At 35.8% G+C, this 22,267-nt stretch overlaps 1 pseudogene; it reads right to left on the reverse strand.

Moving 5' to 3' along the window:
• Positions 1-1,170: 1,170 nt before the first annotated feature.
• Positions 1,171-21,005, reverse strand: LOC100722921 (olfactory receptor 4F6-like; annotated as a pseudogene).
• Positions 21,006-22,267: the final 1,262 nt, after the last annotated feature.

A 22,267-nucleotide genomic window follows, 5' to 3' on the forward strand; every position in this document is an offset into this window, starting at 1 on the left:
TCCCACAAAATCAGAAGCAAAAAAGGGACTAGTTTCTTCAAAGTGGTCCCTTAGAGAATTAAAAGAGAAGAATCTCTCCTTACTTATTACACTGACTTGGGTTATTTCAAACAATGTTGAGCTGTGTCATGCTGTGTTGTGCTGCTGTGTTGTGCTGTGTTGTACTTTTTGAGAGTGGTTCATTTCAAATTTTACTTGATTACAAGACACTTAGAACCACGAGTCTATTCTAGCTTAGTCTGGTCTGCTGGGGTATAGTGTGGATGTTTAGCCCAAAACAATGGTTTTCCCTAAAAATGAATATACTCTTATAATTAGTTAACAACTTTCGTATCACATTTTCTGTTTAAAAAGTGTCATTTTAAGTTTCTTACTAGACTTGAACAAGCTAGATTTACAAATGAATAACTAACAAATAATTAACTGCAGAGATTTAAAAAACAAGTTGACGAGACAAAACAAAAGAAACAAAAGGTTAATATTTATTTATTTATTTTGGTACCGGGGATCAAACATATGACCTCATGCTTGCCAGGCAGGTCCTTATGCCACTGAACTGAATATCTAGCCTATTTATCTTTAAAGTTAGATAGCCTGCTTAAAATAGGAAAAATTGAAAATGGATCATAAGCCACACACTAACTTTTAAAATGGATTCCTCTTGGCCCAGCATATTGACACGTGCCTGCAATTCCAGCTATTCATGAATCTGAGGCAGGAGACTTGCATGTCTGAAGCCCGCTTGGGTTAGTAAGACCTCTTCTCAAAATAAAATTAAAGGAAGGATAAACCTAGAGATATAGCTCACTGGTAAAACAGTTGCCTAGAAAAAGACTCTAGGTCCAGTCCCCAGTATACAAAAGATTCTGTAACATTTATAATTATTCTATTTTCTTTTATATGAATGTTAGACTATAGGTGAATTGTGGTAGTTATGACTTTTAGTCTTCAAATCTATTATTGTGTAGTTAACAGATTCTTATGATCCAGTTTGGAGACAAAACAGCAGATGGTGCATAACACACATAAATAGATAGAGAACCTCTGGTTAAATTTAACACAGCTTTATATTGTGCAACATGTTCTTCTGAAATTTAGTACTTTTTGCTTTTTCATGTATCTTCAATGTATTTGAGACATTATTCTGTAATTTACAAATTGCATGTGTAGTCATCTCATTGCCACCTTCATCTCTTTATTTCTAAAAGTATAGATGACTGAATTTAGAAAAGGAGTAATAAATGCATCAAAGATGGCAAGAAATTTATCCAGATGTGATGTGGGAAATGGCCATATATAGAAAAAGATGAATGGCCCAAAGAACAAAACTACCCTGGTGACATGAGCAGACAGAGTAGACAAAGCCTTGGATAAACCACCTACAGATTTTTTTCTTAACAGTTAGCAAAATAAAAATATGAGACAATCAGAATTAAAAAGGAAGCCACAGAAATAAATCCACTATTGGTGGCAACCATGAATTCCAATATATAGGTCTCTGTGCAAGCAAGTGTTAAAAACTGAGGAAGATCACAAAAAAAAGCTGTCTAATTCATTAGGGCCACATAAGGGCAAGTCTACAACAAAAGCCAACTGAATCACTGAATGAACAAGACCAATAATCCAGGCAGTGATTAAAAACAAAATGCACCTTAGTGGACTCATAATGGTCAGGTAGTGCAGAGGTTTACATATGGTCATATACCGGTCAAAGGCCATGGCTATGAGCAGCACCATCTTGGTTCCCCTGGGTGTATGAATGAAAAAGATCTGAAGTACACAGGCCCCGAAAGAGATGGTCATGTGCTTTCTGAAAAGGTCATAAATCATCTTGGGGGCCGTGGAGGAGCAAAACAGCAACTCAGTGATGGAAAGTTGGCTAGCAGGAAGTACATGGGGAACTTTAAATGGGGGTCCAGTGTCACAGTTAGCACAACGAGGAGGTTTCCTGTCAGACTTGCCACATATAGCACACAGGAAAAGAGGAAGAGCCGTGATGCCCACAAATTGGGGAATCCAATAACACAAACTCAGACAACAGAGAGTGGTTGGGTTGGCTCCATCCAGCAGCCTTGTGCTACCTGAAAGATAAGAATATGGAGAAATTCTGATTTGGGACAAATGGCCTTATCTGGGCAAAATCATGCTCAGTTGCAAATGTGTCAGAAAATTAACAAAGGCAAATTTATGACTTTGGAGAGGATTTTGGACATGAAGCAATTTATATTCCTCTGTTGCATATTTGATTAGCCAAGATATACTGCAAGATTAGTAACTTTCATTTTTATATGAATATCTCAGTTGAATTTTAATATTATTTTAAGTATTATTTTATAGACTTATCTCTTACATGGTTGTGAACTAAGACTTTGTTTTCCTTGTATTAGTAGTGATTGAAGCCAGGATTTCACATATGTGAGGCAAGCATTCTATCATAGAGCCATATCCCAAGACATTTATTTTATTTGGAGTCAGAATTTCATTACATTGGCTAGGCTTGACCAAATTTACAATCCTCCTACCCCACCCTCAGTAGCTGAGATTACAGATACCCACCACCACTCTTAGCCACAAGGTTACTACTATATGAAATACTTAATAATGGATTTCATAACTTAAATATCCTTGAGGGTATTAATGCTACATGTGTGAACTTACCTTAAGTTTTAAGAAGCCTCACATGCGTTTTTAAGGTCCAGAGACGTAAGATTCTCTTATCTGTAAACTGGAAAGACAAGATGCATTATTTCAAAAGAAGCCAAGAAATGCAAGAATAGCGGACTCCAGATCCTGACCGTCACCATAAATGCTAGAGAAAGTGACACAGTGATGTGTACTCTGAAAGGACTTCAAAGAGTCAAATAAATGAGACGGAGGAGTCATAAATCCCAAGCAAAAGATAACAAGAAAGATGTATCTGAAGATTTATAAATGGTCCTGTCTACTTGCATACAAGGATAGTTAATTTCATTGATAATTGAGCAGATGCATATTAAAATAGCAAGATTCTGATTTTTTTTCTTATCATTTGGGCAGGTATCTACACATTTCAGGAAAATTCAGTGTTATTCAGGAAAATCAGGAAACAAGTAGTCTCATGCTGAGACTGACAGTGAGAAAGCATACTGATAAACATCTGCCAATTTGAAAATACATTCTAAAATTTTATGCGATCGTATACTTTGATTCAGCTCTTCAAGGAAGAAAAATTCCTGAATATATGTATGTATGTATGTGAACAAATTGAGTAAAAAGCCAGGCATGGTGGCACACACCGGAACTCCTTCACTCTGAGGGGCTGAGGCCAGAGGACTGCAATTTTGAGCTCAGTCTGGACAATTTAGTAATTTAGATCCGGTTTGAAACAAAAGAATATAGCTGGGTGTGGTGGCACATCTCTGTAATCCCAGCACTTTGGAGGAAGAGGCAGGAGGATTGTTGCAAGTTTGAGACCAGCATGAGCTACAAAATGAGTTCAGTGTCAGCCCGAACTGCATAGTGAGACCCTGTCTCAAAAAGACAAGACAAGACAAAACAAAACAAAACAAAACAAAACAAAAAAACCCCACCAAAACCAAAACAAAAACCAATGAAAAAATTCCCAAAATATATAAAAAGAACTGGGGATATAGATCTTTGTGAAGCTACACATTCCCCCATTCCATCAAAGAAAGTGAACAAAGGAAAAACACTCCTTTGTTATTCTTGCTAAAGTATTGTTTTTTTGAAAAGAAAACTCACAAACTGGGAAGAAATCTTAGTGAACTGCCCCTCAGACAAAGGACTTCTGTCTAAAACATTTAAATAATTAAAAAAATCAAAACCCTAAAATTCAAAGATCCAATCCAAAAATGGGCATCTGAGATGAATACATACTTCTCAGATGAAGAAATACAAATGGCAAATAAATACATGAAAAAATGTTTAGCATCATTACTCATTAGAGAAATGCAAATTAAAACTACTCTGAGATTCCACCTCACTCCTGAAAGAATGGCCAGGATCAAGAAAACCGCCAATAACAAATGCTGGAGAGGCTGTGAGGAAAAAGGAACTCTCCTGCACTGTTGGTATGAGTGTAGACTGGTGCAACCATTGTGGAGGTCAGTCTGGGGAGTTCTCAAAAAGCTGGGATTGGAAGTCCCATTTGTTCCAGCTATTCCACTTGTAGGCATCTTCCCAGAACTGAAAACATCATACCAGAGTGATATATGTGAACCCATGTTTATAGCAGCACAATTTGTAATAGCCAGATCTTGGAAACAACCTAAGTGTCCATGAACTGAGGAATGGATAAAAAAGTTGTGGTATTTTTATACAATGGAGTACTACTCAGCTATAAAGAAGGATCACATTGAGATATTTATAAATAAATGGGTGCAGCTTGAGACCATACTCATAAGTGAAATAAATCAAGCTCACATGTATGAATACCAAATAGTTTCCCTAGTGTAAGAAATGATATGATTCCCCATTATATAATTTTGAAGCCTTATAAAGTTTTCACTCATTAATTGGAATGGATTTACTCTGGGCTGTTTGATATTATTGTCTGTGATGATATGAATAGCTATTTTGAAGAAAACAAGACATCATATTAGCTAGTGATGATTTAATATCATCTTGCTTTGAAGTCCCATCAAGTTGTTGTTGTTCTGTCTACATTACTTTTATTATGTTGTATCTTATTGGATTTTATTATATGTGATAGTATAAACAACATTTTTATAGGCAAAGAGATAATATACAAACAATTGTTCATTTTCTGTTAGCTGGTTCTAAATATGTTGTAATACTTTTACCTCTTGAATGGTTTCACACTGTCTGGATATATTTGATCCTATAGTTTGTGAAGTTATGCTCAAATATTTCAAGGAAAGAGACACTATGGTAACTACTATTAAGTTGAGTTATCTTGTGGTGAAACACTATGTTGCTTAAATTATTCTGTTCTGACTGTATTGTTATGTTATGTTCTCTTTCATTTCAATCTCCCTCCTTTTTAAAATTTATTTTTTTTATTATTATTTTTTAATTAAGGGAAAAATTTTTTAAAAATTAGCAGGATATATTACAGTAACTTTTTTGATTTCCTGTTAACTTGATTTGAAGCCCTGTATTGCTCTCACCATCTTGTTTTGACTGATTTTACTCTATTCTGTTTTGTTCGATGGTATCAAGTTTGAGGGTATAGGCAACTACTTTGAAGACAATACGATTCACTATGATGCCCATTCGGGTTTGACTATTACCTTATTTTGAAGTCCTGTAATGTCTCCAAAGTTTAGGTTTTATTTGTTTTGTTCTGCACTGTTTTGTTCAATTTTATTATACCTGATGATATAGGCAATTCTTTTTAAGGTAGCAAGGGGCATTATGGTAACCATTGTTGATCACCTTGTATTCTGTTTTTACATCATGTACTATGTCCATCTTTTGTTTTGACTGACTCTGTTTTGTTTTGTCACATTTGGTTTTATTCTCTTTCAAAAAAAAGTAATAATAACTATGGGAGTAATAAAACCCAAAATGTTTAATTGTTATTGTATAAAAGAGAGGAAAAGAAAGTGCTCTAAAGGATATAACTGCATGTTTATTTAAGTGTGTAGAATAGAAAACCATATTACTGAGTTTTTGTTGGATCGTTGAACAGAACTGTCTGCAATCTCACTGTATGAATGTCCATGTTGTATGCTTTAAGTTTGTAATTTGTACAACTGTTTCTAAGATGACAATATGTAATCTGTTAACTAGTGATTTCTTACTGTATATTTTTTCTTGAAATTCTGTACTACTTGTACCCTTTTACTGATTTTTCCCCCTCTTTTTTCTTTTTAAATAAAAAAAGAAAATGCTCTAAAGGACACAACTGCAAGTGTGTTTAGGTGTGTAAGATAGATGACCATATAACTAAGTTTTTGTTGAATCATTGAACACAACTGTTTGCAGTCTCACTGTTTGAATGTCCACTTTGTATGCTTTAATTTTGTAACGATCAACTTATTTCTAAGATGACAATATGTAATCTATTAACTAGTGATTTCTTTTTTTTTTTTAAATTTTATTTAAGGAGAAAAGAAAAAAAAAAGCAAAGAAAGGGTACAAGTTATACAGATTTGCAGAAAAAAAAATGAACAGTAGGAAATCACTAGTTAATGGATTACATATTGTCATCTTAGAAATAATTGTTCAAGTCACAAAATTAAAGCTTGTAAAGTGGACATTCCATCAATGATACTGCAAACAGTTCTGTTCAATGATCCAATAAAACTCTGTGATATCATTTTCCATCCTATACACTTAAACATACATGCAGTTATATAGTATAGAGCACTTTCTTTTCCTCTCTTTTGTACAATAACAATTACACATTTTGGGTTTCATTGCTCCCATGGTTCTTATTACTTTTTTGGAAGAGAGTAAAACCAAATGTGACATAACAGAACAGAATCGGTCAAGTCAAAAGGGTGGACATAATAGATAATGTGAAAACATAATACAAGGTGATCAACAATCGTTACCATAATGCCTCCCGATATCTCTAATAGAATTGCCTATACCATTAGTTATAATACAATTGAACAAAACAGTAAAGAATAAAACCAACAAAACCAAAACACTGGAGACATTGTAGGTCTTCAAAAATAGATAAAAGTCAATGAGAATGGGCGTTATAATGAATCTCATTATCTTCACAGCTGACGCCTAAATTTTCGAACCTGATACTATCCAGCAAAACAGAATAGGGGAACCTCAGTCAAAAACAAGATGGTGAGAGTAATACAGGGCTTCAAATCGAGATAATAGAAAGTCAAAGTGGGTTACTATAATATATCCTGCTATTTTTTTCCTTTAATTAAAAGGATAAAAATAAAAAAGTAAATAATGGAGTGGAGATTGAGATAAAAGAGGGCATAACAACGAAACAGCACAGATCAAAACATAACCATTTAAGCAGAATAGTGTTTCACCACCAGATAATCCTGACCTAAAAGTAGTTACCATATTATCTCTTTCCTTGAAATCCTTGAGTACAACTTCGTATACTGCAGGATTAAGTATATCAAAACAATGTAAAACCATTTAAGAGAATGACAGCATTACAGAGTATTTAGAATCGACTAACAGAAAATGAACAATGGTTTCTGTATAATCTCCTTGTCTTTAAAAGGTTTTTGCTTATACTATCGTACATAATAAAATCCAGTAAGATACAACCTATTTGGACCATTGGAGACAGAAGGACAAAAGCTAGATGAGACTTCAAAACAAGATGATACTAAATCAGTATTACCTATTAAGATGTCATTTTCTCCAAAATAGCTGTTCCTATCATCCAATCTTCTCTGCCTCATTTCTGTTGAGCTCTTATTCTGTCAGTAGCTGTCAGTTTGTCTTCTTCACTTTGTTCTCTGCTCCATTCGTTGTGTCCTCCATTATTTCAGGACTCTTTGTATTTTTCTTTTTTTAGAATATCCTGCAATACTCTCTGTAGAGTTGAATTGGTGGTTGCAAATTCCCCCAGTTCCTCTTTATCCTGGAAGCACCTTGTTTTTCCATCAATTTCCAGGGACAGTTGTGCAGGATATCTCAATCTTGGCTGGAGATTATTATCTTTCAAAGCTTGAATTATTTCCCCCCTCGCTCTTCGTGATTTGATGGTTTGTGCAGAGAAATCTGCTGTAATTCTGATGGGTGCTCCCTTGTAAGTGGTCTGTTTCTTGTCTCTGACAGCTTTTAATATTCTGTTCTTGTATTGAATTTCTGGAATTTTTATTATTATATGCCTGGGTGTTGCTCTGTTTGGGTTGTAGGTAGCTGGGGTCCTGTATGCCTCATACATCTGAGTATCTTTACCTTTTGCTAAATTAGGAAAATTCTCCTGGATTATTTCTGTGAGTAGCTTTTGTAGTTCATTTGTTTGTGTCCCTACTTCTTCTTTTATGTTCTTAATCCTTAAGTTATGGATCCTCTTATCATCTTCTTGTCTTTGTATTATTGCTGTTTGTTTCTTTGTTATTTTTAAGAAGTTTTTCATTTCATTCTCCCATATTACAATTCTGCCCTCCAGTTCAGATAGTCTGTCCTTAGTTTCTTTCAAGCTGTTATGCCAGTCTTCGATAGACTTCTTAGTTTCTTGGTAGTCCCTTTGAACCTGCTTCACGTATTCTATGCTTTCTCTGTTTTCTCCATCAAACAATTCTCCCCTCTTTTTCTGTTCTTCCATTCCACCATCTGTTTTTTCTTGGGTGGTGCTTAGCATTTCTCTAACTATTTTGCATACTTCTAGCTTCAGGTCGTTGATAACTTCATTCCTGAATTGGTCTATGAGGCTCTTTATGTGGCGCCTTATGTGTAATGGTGCGGTGTCTGCTATTGCCTGTTTCTCAGAATTGGGGGCTGAGGAGCCTTTCTTGTTGCTGCCTCTTCCCATATTCTCTGTTCCTTATATATGCAAGCTTATATGAGAGGCCCAGCTTCTCTCCCTGTCAGCCACAGCCTGATCGAATTGCGCCGGTTAGGTGTTCCCATTCACCGCTGCGCACCAGGCAGCCTACGCGGGGCCCGCCCCTCCCGGCCTCCGTCGGGCTCTGGGATCTGGGTTAGGCCAGCCTACGGGGTCCGCCGGCAGCGTCACGCAGGCCAGGCACTTTTCACCAATCCCGCCCGAGAGGGGGATGTGTGGCTGGAGTCCCCACCGCGCCCTGCTCCCACAGGACTGCTCAGGCCCAGAAAGTCCGCTGGAGTCAAACTGTGGTGGAGTGTCAGTTTCTCTCACTCACCTCGCCACAAGTCAGAACATGCCTCCCTGCCCGTCCTGTTTTCGACTCCGTTCGCAGACTCCCGTTCTCAGAGTTTCCGTGCGTCTCTCTCCTTGCCGAGCCGATGTAGAGGCAGCCAGCCACCGCGCAGCGGGAAACCCAAATGGCGTGGGGTCCAGCCTCAGCAGCGAGGCTTTTCTGTTCCTGTTTTAGCACCAGGACTGCATTCCAAGTTGGTTACTCTCAGCCGAGTTCGTTCCTGAGTCAGCAGAGCATAACTCCACCTGCTTATGTCTCTTTAGTCCGCACTATACCTGGCTTCTGAGCCTAGTTTTTAGAGAGCCTCCGGTAGTTGCTGTTATCTGTCTGCCATGTTCTCCCGGAAGTCTAACTAGTGATTTCTTACTGCGTATTTTTTTTGAAATTCTGTATTACTTGTACCCTTTTACTGTTTTGTTCTTTATTTCTTTAAATAAAAAAAAAGAACATGTAGTCCAGGAGTCTAGGTAAATAATTTATATTAGATTTATATAGAAGACTGGTATTACATAACATACATTAGACACTTCCATGAAATACTATGTACCATTTATAATACCAAGGTATAATTAAGTGTACTTAGGGTAGATAGAGGTTGGCAATGTCTGCCATTGCATTATCCCATCTTTATTTAAAATAAAATGAAATAAATTACATAATAGAAAACATCTAGGTTAATCCATGAAAAGCTGTTAACAACAATTAACAGCTGATGTTAAAAAATTAATGAAGGAAAAGAGAAAATTTATATTACAATTTGTGCACTTCTCACTTAACTATTTCAGAGAGTATATATTGATTTGTCTCTTACAATAAGATATATACACATGGTTTGGGAAAATGCAGAATTTGTATCTGCAGAACATCCGATGAGGAGCAAAATATGTATATTGAAACTCAATACTTTGCAAAATTAATAGACACTTAAAGAGAACATCTGAAGATACAATCTATCTCTGAAAATAAGCATTGCAATTTTTCCCAAAATAGTCGCTAGCTTTTTACTCCATTCTGCCCTATCTCTCGTGCTCTATTACTTCCTCTTTCCTAGGCATGTTCCTAAATGGTGTTTACTTTTGCCTCCTACACACATGCATATTTCAGCTCAGGCCTTTACTCTAAAATGCCCACTTAACCTGCATTCCATTTGCTCACTTGGCATTCTCTGTTGCTTTCCATTTTCTCTAAAACCTCATCCTGCAAAATTCTTTATCCACGAAGTCCTTGTTGACACACTAAATGAAGTTAAATTTTGTCTTGTGTTTTGGTTACTGAACCAAAAACAACAGTAATAGTATTGTCCTACTAGTGATTTAACAAAATAGTCCTTGAATTCCCTGTTATGGTAAATGTTTCCCCAATATGTCTTCAAAATTTCCTTTTTAGACATATTCATGATAATGTTATAAATGACAATCACATTCATAAAGAGAAACTCAGGTTAAAATTCTTTTCATAATGATTATCGTCAGCAGTTTCCTATTGATGCAATTTATCCAAACATGATTGAATTCTAAATTGCTCCTATATAAGGTGTAAACCATTCTATCAATTCTGATTAAACTCTAAACTTTTAAATTTTTATTCAAAACCTTGTTTTTTAAATAGTTTTTGTTTTATAAATCAGTTTAGCAAAGATTTAAAAAACTAGATAATGGGTAAAAATGGGAAAACAAACATTATTGGTGGTACTGCTTTCTAGTCAGTCTTGTTCTATCTAAATTTCAAACTTGAGCTCTCTAAATACAATTAGTTCTCCTCACTAAATCACTTCCCTTTAAGGACAGAATAATAAATAACATGAATTTCATTTTTCAGCGAAGAAAGGCAGAATGGTCACTCAACACAATAACATGCAAGGAAAATAGGCTATTGTAATGCTCAGGAACTACTCCAATGGGCCTATTCACTGTTCTGAATTCCACAATTGTGTTTCACATAGAGCAATAGCCTCTCCCCACACTCCCACCACTAAGCACAGAATGTAGAGAGACCACAAAACTATCTTCTAAACGATTGACTCTCTTTGCCCAGGTCTGCTCATCCATGTTCAGGCCAACATAAATAGGAAAGGAATATCAGTCATCAGAGGTGACTACCAATTGAACTCTAGTGCTCCTTTTTTAAGTAGATGGATGTTTGTAGTCACTTAGACAGACTTGTCATCTTCCACTTTTTAAACTTCAGTCTCAGTTTACTAACCAGGTTCAGGTAAAATCAGAATTACTGGAAAATACTAAAATTTGCAAGGAAACACTTCAACCTAATCATCATAGAAGTTTCACCACTACTTTATTCTTCTTGAGATAGAGAGGAGTTGCTCTGGGCACTATTTAGAATATGGAATGTGCTAAGGAACTACTGGTGCTGAGCTGCAGGCTTCTAAAGTGATTGTTCAAGACTGTGAACACCTGATTGAAAGTTTGCCAGTGAATGCCAAATTCCTTTATTTTAGAATTAAGTATGCCAAGGTGCAGACAGAGTAAATAACCCTGCTGAAGCCAGGGAACAAATTGGTAATGATACAAATATGATTGATTCTTGGCCACATCAGTCCAGGTTATTTCTACTACACTATTTTGTTTTGTATTGGTCAAACTTTACATACTATCTGTGGCCCAGGAAACTGTAACATATCCAAGCTAAAAAGCGAGCAAGAAGAGAGGCCTTGAAAATTTCATCATGAAAAATGATAAATGTTTGAAGGAAAGGATACACTTATTATGATTTGATCATCATACAGTGGAGGACTGCACATGCACTGAAGGTAACCCATGCACACAAGGTAACCCATAAATTGTTGTAATTATTAGAGATACATTTAAACTTCAAAAGAAAACATTTGTACACATACAAATTCTAATTTGTTTGGCATTGTAGAAAATTCTTCAGATCTTTCTCCAAATGTACAATACTCTGTGCTCACTTAATTCTCTGCCTCGAGATCCATGTGCAAATATCACCGTAATAACCTGTAAAATACTGGACATGAAGTCATGACAATACCGATCATGAAATCACAACCTGACTCTACTTATCTTTCTATCTTCTATATTCTTGGCCTTTGAGAGTGATCAAGTGTACATTTTGACGTTATTTAATCTTGCAAAATTCTACTATTGAATAGCAGAGTTGATTTATCTCTTCTAGTTGATTAAATTCTCTCTGTGGTTGCTTTGTACATTTCCACATGAAGTAGTGATCTTCACCACAGTTTCTGTTTATCTGACCTACCTATACCAATGTTGAAATCATCATGAAATTCTAAACCACAAAATGTGGAATTCTTACACCTTTAAAATGGTATCAATACTTGGCATAAAAAGTCATTTGTAATATCTCCAGAGAGGGAAAGGTAGGTAATTAACAGCTCTGCCGAATTATCTAAATGCTGCTGTAGAAACCTGGGATTGCCATCCTGACCACATGGGCTAAGGGAATTGTTCATAGAAATTTGGCCACAGTTATCAAAGGGGAAAAGTAATGGGTCACTTGAGAGGAAAGAAGAGAGAGTAAGGATTTTGTGTGCATGGAAATTACACATAGTTAATCTCTTAATCTGTTTGTTTTCTTATTTATGGGGGAAAAAACTCCACAAGAATGAAAATATATACTTTCTTTTAAAAAATTTTATTTAAAGAGGAAAAAAGCAAAACAGAAAAAAGTGTAGAAATAATACAGAATTTAAAAAAATTAACAGTAAGAATTCACTAGTTGATAAATTACATATTGTCCTCTTAGAAATAGTCATTTAAGTAATAAAATTAAAGCATACAAAGTGACATTCAAACAGTAAGACTGCAAACAGTTCTGTTCAACAGTCCAACAAAACCTTAGTGATATGGTTATCAATCCTACACACTTAAACATACACACAGTTATATCCTTTAGAGTACTTTCTTTACCTCTCTTTTTTATAATAGCAATGACACATTTTGGGTTTTATTATTGCTACAGTTCTTATTACATTTTACAATAGAGACACAATGTGATATATTAAATATTATTCTTATTCTTATTCTTATTCTCAACTTGAGGATGTCTCAAGTTGTCTCCATTTACCTATGAAGGCCTCAAGATTCTACTTTTTTATAGCTGAGTAATATTCTATTGTATAAAAATACCACATCTTTTTCATCCACATTGCAGTTTGGAAATCTGTTTATTATATTAATTTTTTAATTTCATTTCTATGTAATATTATTGAGAACTATGTGCTAAAATTTATTAAAATGTTAAAAGGTATTCCTAAAAGATACGATATTGTTGACACAATTTGTAGTCAAATAAAATCATTCTATATTTAAAAAATGTTAAAAGGTAGACAAACATATTATTTCAAATACTACTCTACCTCTTTGCAACCAAAATATATTTAAGCCTGGATTTATAAAATGAATGAATCAATATCTGGAAGCTTTTATTTCAAGACCATCAATTTATAGCTGAAAACATAACTATCATTCATATAAATGCTATTAAGAAAGCACACTAATATTTATTCATTTACATTTTATATATTTTACCTACACATGCCTTTTACAACAGATATGTTTGATCAGTGTTTGTTTGTTATATATGTCAAGTGTGATTAAGTGTGACCATAGGAAACCACCAGAGTTTCAGGAAAATCTCATTTTCTGATTATATTTCTCATTTCAAGTTCACACATTTAATAAATGTATATCGTACTCCAAGCAAACTCCAATATCAATCTCACTGTTTTGCTTTGTTCTGATTTATTGTTTTGTTTTACTCAACGTTCTGTTTTAATTAGTTGTGCTGACTTTTGTTTTGTTCAATCTTAATGTATCTGGTGAAGTGGGCAACTGTTGTGAAGATAACAAGATATATTATGGTAGCCATTTGATTTCTTATTATTCTGCTTGGAAGTTCTATACCACTTTCACTGCCTTGTTTTGGTTGGCTTCACTCTGTTTTGTTTTGTTGGGTTTCATTGTCTTTAAAAAAATACAACTGGAAGGAGTACAGTTCAGGGTTTAGTGGTGCAGTCCTTGGGGAAAGAATATCCAGATTCGTGTCACAGACCCTCAGCTGTTAATCAATGTAAATCACTGTCCAGTTAACTCCTTTGAAACTACAACATTCTTGTCCACAGATGGAGAGAAACAACAGTGTCTCTCTCACAGACAGCTGGAAGGATCAAACAGGACAACACAGGTGCAGTGCTGTGCTGGGGACAGGAGGTGCTTGGTGTTAGCATTCCTCCTGCATCATTAGTAATACTGTAGTGCAGCTGTTCCCTTAAAAGTCACAGACGGATGGGAAAGAGCTACCCTAAGGCTCATCTGTTTCTGTTCGTCTCTGCTCTTAAGATACCAAGTGGCTGCCCTGAACAGAGCATGTCCATTTTAGCTAATAGCTAACATATCCTAGCCGTCAAACTAGAACTCACAGGTACTTGAAAAGTTTACATCTGTGCTCATAGGAAAATAAAACAAATATTGATATTAAACATCCTAATGAAAATTAAAAAAACCAAATAAAACAGTTCTAAAACTTGTATGTAACCACATAAAACATTGACTAGACAAAAAAAATCTTGAAAAATAAAGCTGGATGCATCACACTCTGATTTTAACATGTTATAAAGCTATGCAAATTAAAATAATATGCCTTGGCATAAAAACCAGAAGCAAGCTGTGCATGGTGATACATGCCTTTAATCCCAGTGCTTTGGAGGCCAAGGCAGGACAGGATTGCTTTAGAGGCCAGCCTGGGCTATATAGTGAGCTCAAATTCATCTCAAATTACATGGTGAGACTGTGTCTCAAAAACAAATAAACAAGCAAAAAACAAATCTGAAGCAAAATCCCATCCTAGTATAAACCCAGAAACCAAGATCCTGAGAATAGCCAGTCCGATCGAAGCAGGGACCATCGAGGAATATCTGCTTGAACTGCTGGTAAACCTGCTAACCATATTCTCAAGTGCATCCCAGCATCAGGTGTGTGAATCTTACGCAGCTTACCCAATTGCAATCGCAGCAGCAGTGCCATCTGACTGGAGAAGATGTCAGCTGACTGTTACTGAACAAAACCAGCATTAAAGACAGATAGCGAAGCGCACAGAAGTAGAAAGGAGAACAGTGTTTACCTGAAAATAGGTTTGGCAGCAGGTGAAGAGAAATGTTGATCGAAAGGTACAGATTTTCAGCTAGGAAGGAACAATAAGTTTTACCAATCCATTGCACTGAATGGTGACTATAATTAATAACAATGCATGATATGTTTCCAAAGAGCTTAATGATTACATTATAAATGTTCTCATCCCAAAATAGATAGATAGATATGCTGATTAGACTGATTTAATCATTCCACAATGTGAACATTGTCAAAAGGACATTATACTCCATAAAGATATGTAATTATTTATCAATTAAAAATAAAAATTTTGATAAAATAGCAAAAAGAAAAATTCCTGAGAAAATCACTTATGTATGTATTTACTAAGATCATGATGAACATTAAAATCAACTTTTTTTTAAAGAATAAAGAAATTCCACAAACAAAATTGTAGCATTTATTGCAGATTGAAGTTTCAGTAAACTAGAAATCCGAGAGAACATGAGCATAACAAAAGGGGAGACAAAATACAAGATGACTTTTGTGTTTCCATCAAAGTCTTCTAAATTAACATGTTTTTCTTTGTCTCTGTCAATCACCCTGACCTCTGTTTCTTTCCCCACCACAAACTGTAAGAGTTATAAAATGAAAGTTCACCAAGAAACTTACTAGATATTCTATTAAAGTGTCCTACATTCTGTTTCTTTAATTTACGACACTTTCCTTAAATTATATACTCATGGTCAGAGCACTGGAGTTGGAAAAGAATGTCATATTCAGAATCAAGAGTTCTGCACACACTCTTCACAGCTATTGAGCAATTTCTCTGAATATCTAGGATCAGTTTAGACCAGCAGTTTAACTTTAGGCCAGCAGTTTTCAGGTTTCGGCCCTAAGAAATCATGCATTACTAGAAACTCCATGCTAAGAAATGAAAAACAGTAAGGATTTGCAGACGGGCTCATCAGTAGCTAGCTCCCAGGTTATATGTTCTGGTGTCCCTTGCACAGTAGAGAAATATGGATAACATGTATGCATGGCATAGTTCAAAAGGCTACAAGGCTGACTCTGAATGTTTTTATCATTAATAAAAAGTGTGTTTGAGGAGATACAGTAGACATTACATGATGTTTCCTTACTTGTATTGAAGCATTGCATGGTACCACATATACAAGTACAATTTTTATGGTTTTATTTATCAGTCAAAGTTGTTTTGAATGTCCAAAAATTAAAAGTCTTTGATTCCTGGCATGTGACATCACCACAGATCCCAGGTGTCAGCCTCTCTGGACGAGCTCCCATACTCCATCACACTGAGCTCAGCACAAGGATAATCATGATTCTCTCATTGTTTATTCTTCGCAACACCTAAAAGGAGGTAATTTCCATAACATGGAAACTGAAAGTCAAGACAAAGCCATCTTATCTCTTTGGATATTCTTTTCACTCCTTTGTCACTTTTTAAATGAGAGAAATAGCAATAATTGTCCCATGCAATTCTATTAAGAAATTAGTGAGGCCATCAAATTAGTCTCTTATATTGTCACCAAAATGTTCTTAACAAACGCCAATCTGATCATATTCTCGTGTCATTTCTACAATTAGTCCAACCTACTGCAGTTCTTGAGTTTAACCCAGCAGGAAGAACACCATTAGCGTTCATGCATTATGCTAACTCTGTACAGTGTCCACAGCTGTCTATGGCATTTCCACAGTTCATATAAAGTTTTATTATCTAATCTTTAGACTATAATCTGACTTTCTGCATCACTATTACTTGAGATGTAGCATGAGCTAACTAGAGCCCTCCAGTGGAGTCTATCCTAACATAGCCATTGCCATTGTCAATGAAGCAGCTATTCAAGATGGCTAGTTGGGTGGAGGCTTCTCCATTAGGAATGTAGACTGGTACAACCACTGCAGAAATCAGAGTGGAGATTCCTCAAAAAATTAGGACTAGAATTCCCATTTGACCTAGCTATTCTTCTTGGTATTTCCCCCTAGAATTAAAAATATCATATTGCAGTGATACATGCACATCCATGTTTATAGTGGTACAGTTCATAACAGTTAAATCTTGGAAGCAATCCAAATGCCTATCAACCAATGACTAAATAAAAAGTTGTTTTTAAAAATGTAACAGAGTACTACCCTGCCATAAAGAAGGATAAATTTGAGATATTTAATGTTAAATGGATGGACCTTGAGATCATACTCATTTGGTGAGCTGGATATCAGGGGTAGCATCTTGTTTAAGGGTCCTCTCTTTTTCTATTTTGTTTGTTAGTTTAATTCCTGGATTGATGCTTGTAAATTGCCTATGATGAGTAGCTTTATTTCTAGTATGTAAAACCATTAGGAAATGACTACTTCTCAGAGGCACCCTCCAGGTGTAGCTGGCTTTTGGGGTTTGAGTCTGTTGCAAGATGTTTTTTTTTTTTTTTTTTTTTTTTTTGGCTTTTTCGTTTTTATTGGTACCAGAGATCGAACTCATGACTGCCTGCTTTCAAGGCAGGCACTTATGCTGCTGAGCTAAATCCCCAGCCCCCTGTTGCAAGATCTTACCTCTGTAATTTGTTGGGGATGAGAAGTTGCTGCTCACTTGGCCCAGCCCCCGGTTCCATGACACTGGCTTACAGTATTTTCTTAGGCAGTTTCCATCTTGGTATACCAGGAAGAACAGTTAGTTAGAACAATTATGCCACTTTGACTAAACAAGTATAATCAGCAATAATAATAGCATCAGCACAGTTTAGAAAATGACAAACTGAGGTAACAGTGAATTTGCTACCATTAACCATATGAACTAGATTTGTAGTTATCTAACAAAATCTAAAATGAATCAGAAAACTGTACACAATAAAGAAGTCCTCAATATGGCAATTATAGTCTCAGGAAGAAATTTAAAAGTGGCTGAGAGAAAAATAGAGAAATAAGTACTTCCTTTGTGGTTTGTATTTTGTTCATGAATTCCTTTCCTACGTCTATGACTTCCAGTAGATTTAGTGTTTCTATTTTAATATTTAGATCTTTTATCTATTTTGACTTTAGTTTAGTGAATGGTAATAGACATGGTTCTACTTTTAGTCTTCAGCATATGGAAAGCCAATTTTTCCAGCACCATTTATTAAAGAGGCTATCTTTCTTCCAGTAAACATGCTTAGCCTCTTTGTCAAAGAGAAGGTGGCTGAGTGTCTTTGTATCTTCTAATCTGTTCCACTGATCCTCAGGTCTATTTTATTACCAGTACTATGCTGACTTTATCACAGTAGTTTTGTAGTGTAATTGCAAGTCAAGGATTGTGATGCCTCCTGCTTTGTCTTTGTTGCCCAGAATTATCTTTGCTCTTTGAGCTCTCTTCTGTTTCCAAATGAATTTTAGGAATGTTTTCTCAAAAAGGAGATTAGAAGCAAGTCTGTAGGTCCAAGGAGGATCATGCAAACTTTCGGAAACTGCTGCAGAAGACAAGAAGGAAAGAGAGAGGGAAGAAATAAAAACAAGAACAGAACAGAACAACAAAAAGCTAGAAACCATGTTCACAATCATAGAAACAATAACAAACCCAGAAACCAAACCAAACCAAACAAGTGAGAAAAGAATAATGAAAAAAAGAAAAAAAATAATGTCTTGTTCAATATATTTTCTGCTCTCACTGGTAGACAGTATCTGCAAAAAGAGTCCTAGCAAGTCAGCAGTAGTTCCAAGGCGGGGAACTGGATAATCCATGTAAGCCTGCATTTGTACTTCAAAGTTGAGGCTGGCCTCTGGCTGTGAGGCTGAAGAAGTCCCACATAGCCCACAGCAGTCCCAGGACCTCTGCAGTCTGGAACTCAACTGGGAGCCGTTAGATGGAGCCAGTAGGTGTTACAATTCCTGAACTCAGTTGACCTCTCGCTAAGATGGTTCCTGGCCAATTGCCTTCTTTTGTGGGAAGTCCCAATGGGAACAACTCACAAGCCACTGAAGTCTGTTGCAGCCCACTGATCCCTCCACTGGGATACTTCTCTGTGGAGGTCTCTCTGGTCAGCAGCAGTCACTGTGCATTTGCAGGTTCATAAAGCCCATCTTATGCAGAGTTTGATCTCAAAGAGAAAGTGCTGCCTGCCTCCTCTTTCTTTTTCACTGAAGAATTGCCAGGCTGGTTTTTTTTTTTTTGTTATGTCTTTTTTTTATTTAAAAGAGAAAAAAAGGAAACAAAAACAAAAGCAAAAGAGATAAACAACAACAATGTAAAACCCCAAACAATATAGGCTTTCAAAACAAGATGATAAGAATTTAACAATGGTTGTTAGACTGCATATTGTTATCTTCAAAAGAGTTGGTTAGAGTACCAGATTTAGACATGAAAAACTAATCTGATCGTATGAGTATTAACTGTTCTTTTCCAAGAACCAATTGAATTAGTATATAGTCCTCTTAGCGATCTTATGCATATGCACATACATGCACACATGCACACACACACACACACACACACACACACACACACACACACACATTTTTGTCCTTTTCTTTCTTCCTTTCCCCTATCCAGTTACTTTTCTCCATTCTTACTCTTACACAATAGTTATTGTAGGTTTTGAATCTTGCTTGCTCTTTCAGTTTCTTACACTAGGGACTCAATATGGTATTTACAGGTATGAGTTTGATTTATTTCATTTATGAGTATAGTCTCAATTCACGTCCATTTACCTATAAAAGCCTTGATATAATTCTTCTTTATAGCTGAGTGGTACTCCATTGTATAAAAATACATCTTTTTTTATCCATTCTTCAGTTGGTGGGTATTTGGGTTGCTCCCAAGATTTAGTTATTACAAACTGTGCTGTTATAAATATGGGTGCACATATATTACTGTAGTATGATGTTTATAATTCTGGAAGTGCCTAAAAGTGGAATAGCTGAGTCAAATGGAACCTCTAATTCTAGCTTTTTGAAGCTATATGGGGTGGGATGGGATGGGATAGGATGTGATGTGATGTTTGATTCTCAGCCCCACACTGGTTTCCACAGTGGTTTCACTGGTCTATACTCCCACCAGCAGTGAAGAGCTCCTTTTCACATAAAGTCCCTCCAGCATTTGCTATGGTTGATTTATTGATCTTGACCATTTTTTCTGGAATGAGATGAAATCTCAGTGTCATTTTAATTTGCATTTCTCTAATGACCAATGATGCTGAACATTTTTTCATATTTATTTGCCATTTGTATTTCTTCATCTGAGAAGTAGATATTCATTTCAGATGCCCATTTTTGGATTGGGTCCTTGAATTTTGGGGGCCTGATTTTTAAAAAGTCTTTATAAGTTCTAGATAGAAGTCCTTTGTCTGAGGGACAGATGACTAAGATTTTTTTCCCAGTTTGTGGGGTTTCTTTTCACTCTGTTGGAGATTTCTTTTGACATGCAAAAACTTTTTAATAAGACAAGACCCTAGTTGTTGATTCTGGGAAGTATTTTCCGTGCACTTTGATTTTTGTTCATGAACTCTCTGCCTACCTCTATGTCTTCAAGATTTCTGCCTACTTTGTCTATTAGCAAATTTAGTGTTTTTGTTTTGTTTTTTAATTTTACAGATAGTAAAATCCAATAAAACAAAACAGAACAGTCAATCAAAACAAAATAGCAAAATTGGTACAGAACTTCAAAGCAGGATATTAAGAAAATAATAATAGTATATCTTATTATCTTCACAATAGTTGTCCATTCCATCAGGTACAGCAAAATCAAACCAAGAACAAAGCAGGATAAAACCAAGCAAAACAGAATACTGAATAATACAAAACAATGAGAGCAAACCAGGACAGTGAGAACAATATTGGATTTCAAAGACAAGATAGAAGAAAATCCCCCATATTTGCTGTATTTCATGGGTCATCCTCCCAAGACATGCTCAGACCACTGGCCCCAGGCCTGCAAAATCAACCAAACAATACAAGCATTTAGTTACTTTATGTACCTTAGTTGCTATCAACTTAGGCTGACCTTAGAACCATCTGGTTTCTAATGGGATGGGATGGGATGGGATGGGATGGGATGTGATGTTTGATTCTCAGCCTGCATGCCAGTAGGCTCACAGGAAACGCTGACTTTTCTCTCCCTGGAGTAACCGTAGCGCATGCTGCTTACTAGAAAGGCTGTCTCATTACTTTCTTGTCCCCCAAGTCTTAACATGGCTGATTCTCGGGAAATGCTGACTTTTTCTCCTTGGCAAGCCCGCGGCTTGAGCCACTTATCAGGAAGGCTGGCTCATTGCTTTCTTGTTGATTCCCCAAGTTCCAGCAGAGCTGGTTCTTGGGAGGTGCTGACTTTTTCTTCCTGGCATGCCCATGGCTCACTGTCCATTTCTTCTGTATTATTGAACCTATGAGAGTAATGGTTTTTGAAGTGTTGATGATCTTCTGTATTTACACAGGGTCTGTAGTGATTTCATCCTTTTCATTACTTATTGCATGAATTTGAGTATTTTCCCCATTTTTTTTATAAGATTGGCTAGGGTTTATTAATTTTATTTATTCTTTCAAAGAAACAACCCCTCAATTTATTATTCTTTGTATTGTTTTCTTAGTTTTAATCGCATTGATTTCTGCTCTGACCTTTATGATTTCCTCCCTTTTTTGGGCTTTAGGCTTGACTTGCTGTTTTTCTAGAAGTTTGAGATACAGCATTAGGTTGTTTATTTGTATTTGTTCCATTTTCTGCATGCAGGAATTTACTGCTATATATTTTATCTGAGGACTGCTTTCATTGTGTCCCACAGGTTCTAAAAAGTTGTATTTGTATTTTGTTCAATTGTAGATAATGTTTAATTTCTTTAATTTCTTCTGTGACCTATTGGTTATTTAGGAGAGTGCTATTTAATTTTCATGTGTTTATGGGGGTTCTTGTGGTTTTTTTGTCATTAATTTCCAACTTTATTGTGCTATGGTCAGATAATATACATGTGATTATTTCAGTTCCATTGCATTTACTGAAGTATGTTCTGTAGGTTAGTATATGGTTTATTTTAGAGAATGACCCATGTGCAGCTGAGAAGAATGTGTATTCTGATGTTGTTGAGTGGAACAGTCTGTACATATCTATTAAGTCCATTTGTTCACAAGTTTGATTCAGTTCTGTTATTTCTGTTTAGTTCTGATTTTTTCTTTGTGTGGCTCTTTGCGACAGTGGGGTTTTAAGGCCCCCTGTTATAATTGCATTTTTGCTTATTTGATTTTTCATGTCTATTAAGATTTGTTGTACATAGTTGGGTGTTCCAATATTTGGTATATATATATATATTTATGATTGTTATCTCTTCCTCTTATAGTTTTCCCCTAACAAATATATAGTGACCTTCCTTATCTCTTTTGATCATTCTTGGTTTGAAGTTCTTGTTGTTT

The sequence above is a fragment of the Cavia porcellus genome, unplaced genomic scaffold, assembly GCF_034190915.1.
Source record: "Cavia porcellus strain 051 isolate PalLab524CR breed Dunkin Hartley unplaced genomic scaffold, mCavPor4.1 scaffold_6, whole genome shotgun sequence".
NCBI lineage: Eukaryota > Metazoa > Chordata > Mammalia > Rodentia > Caviidae > Cavia > Cavia porcellus.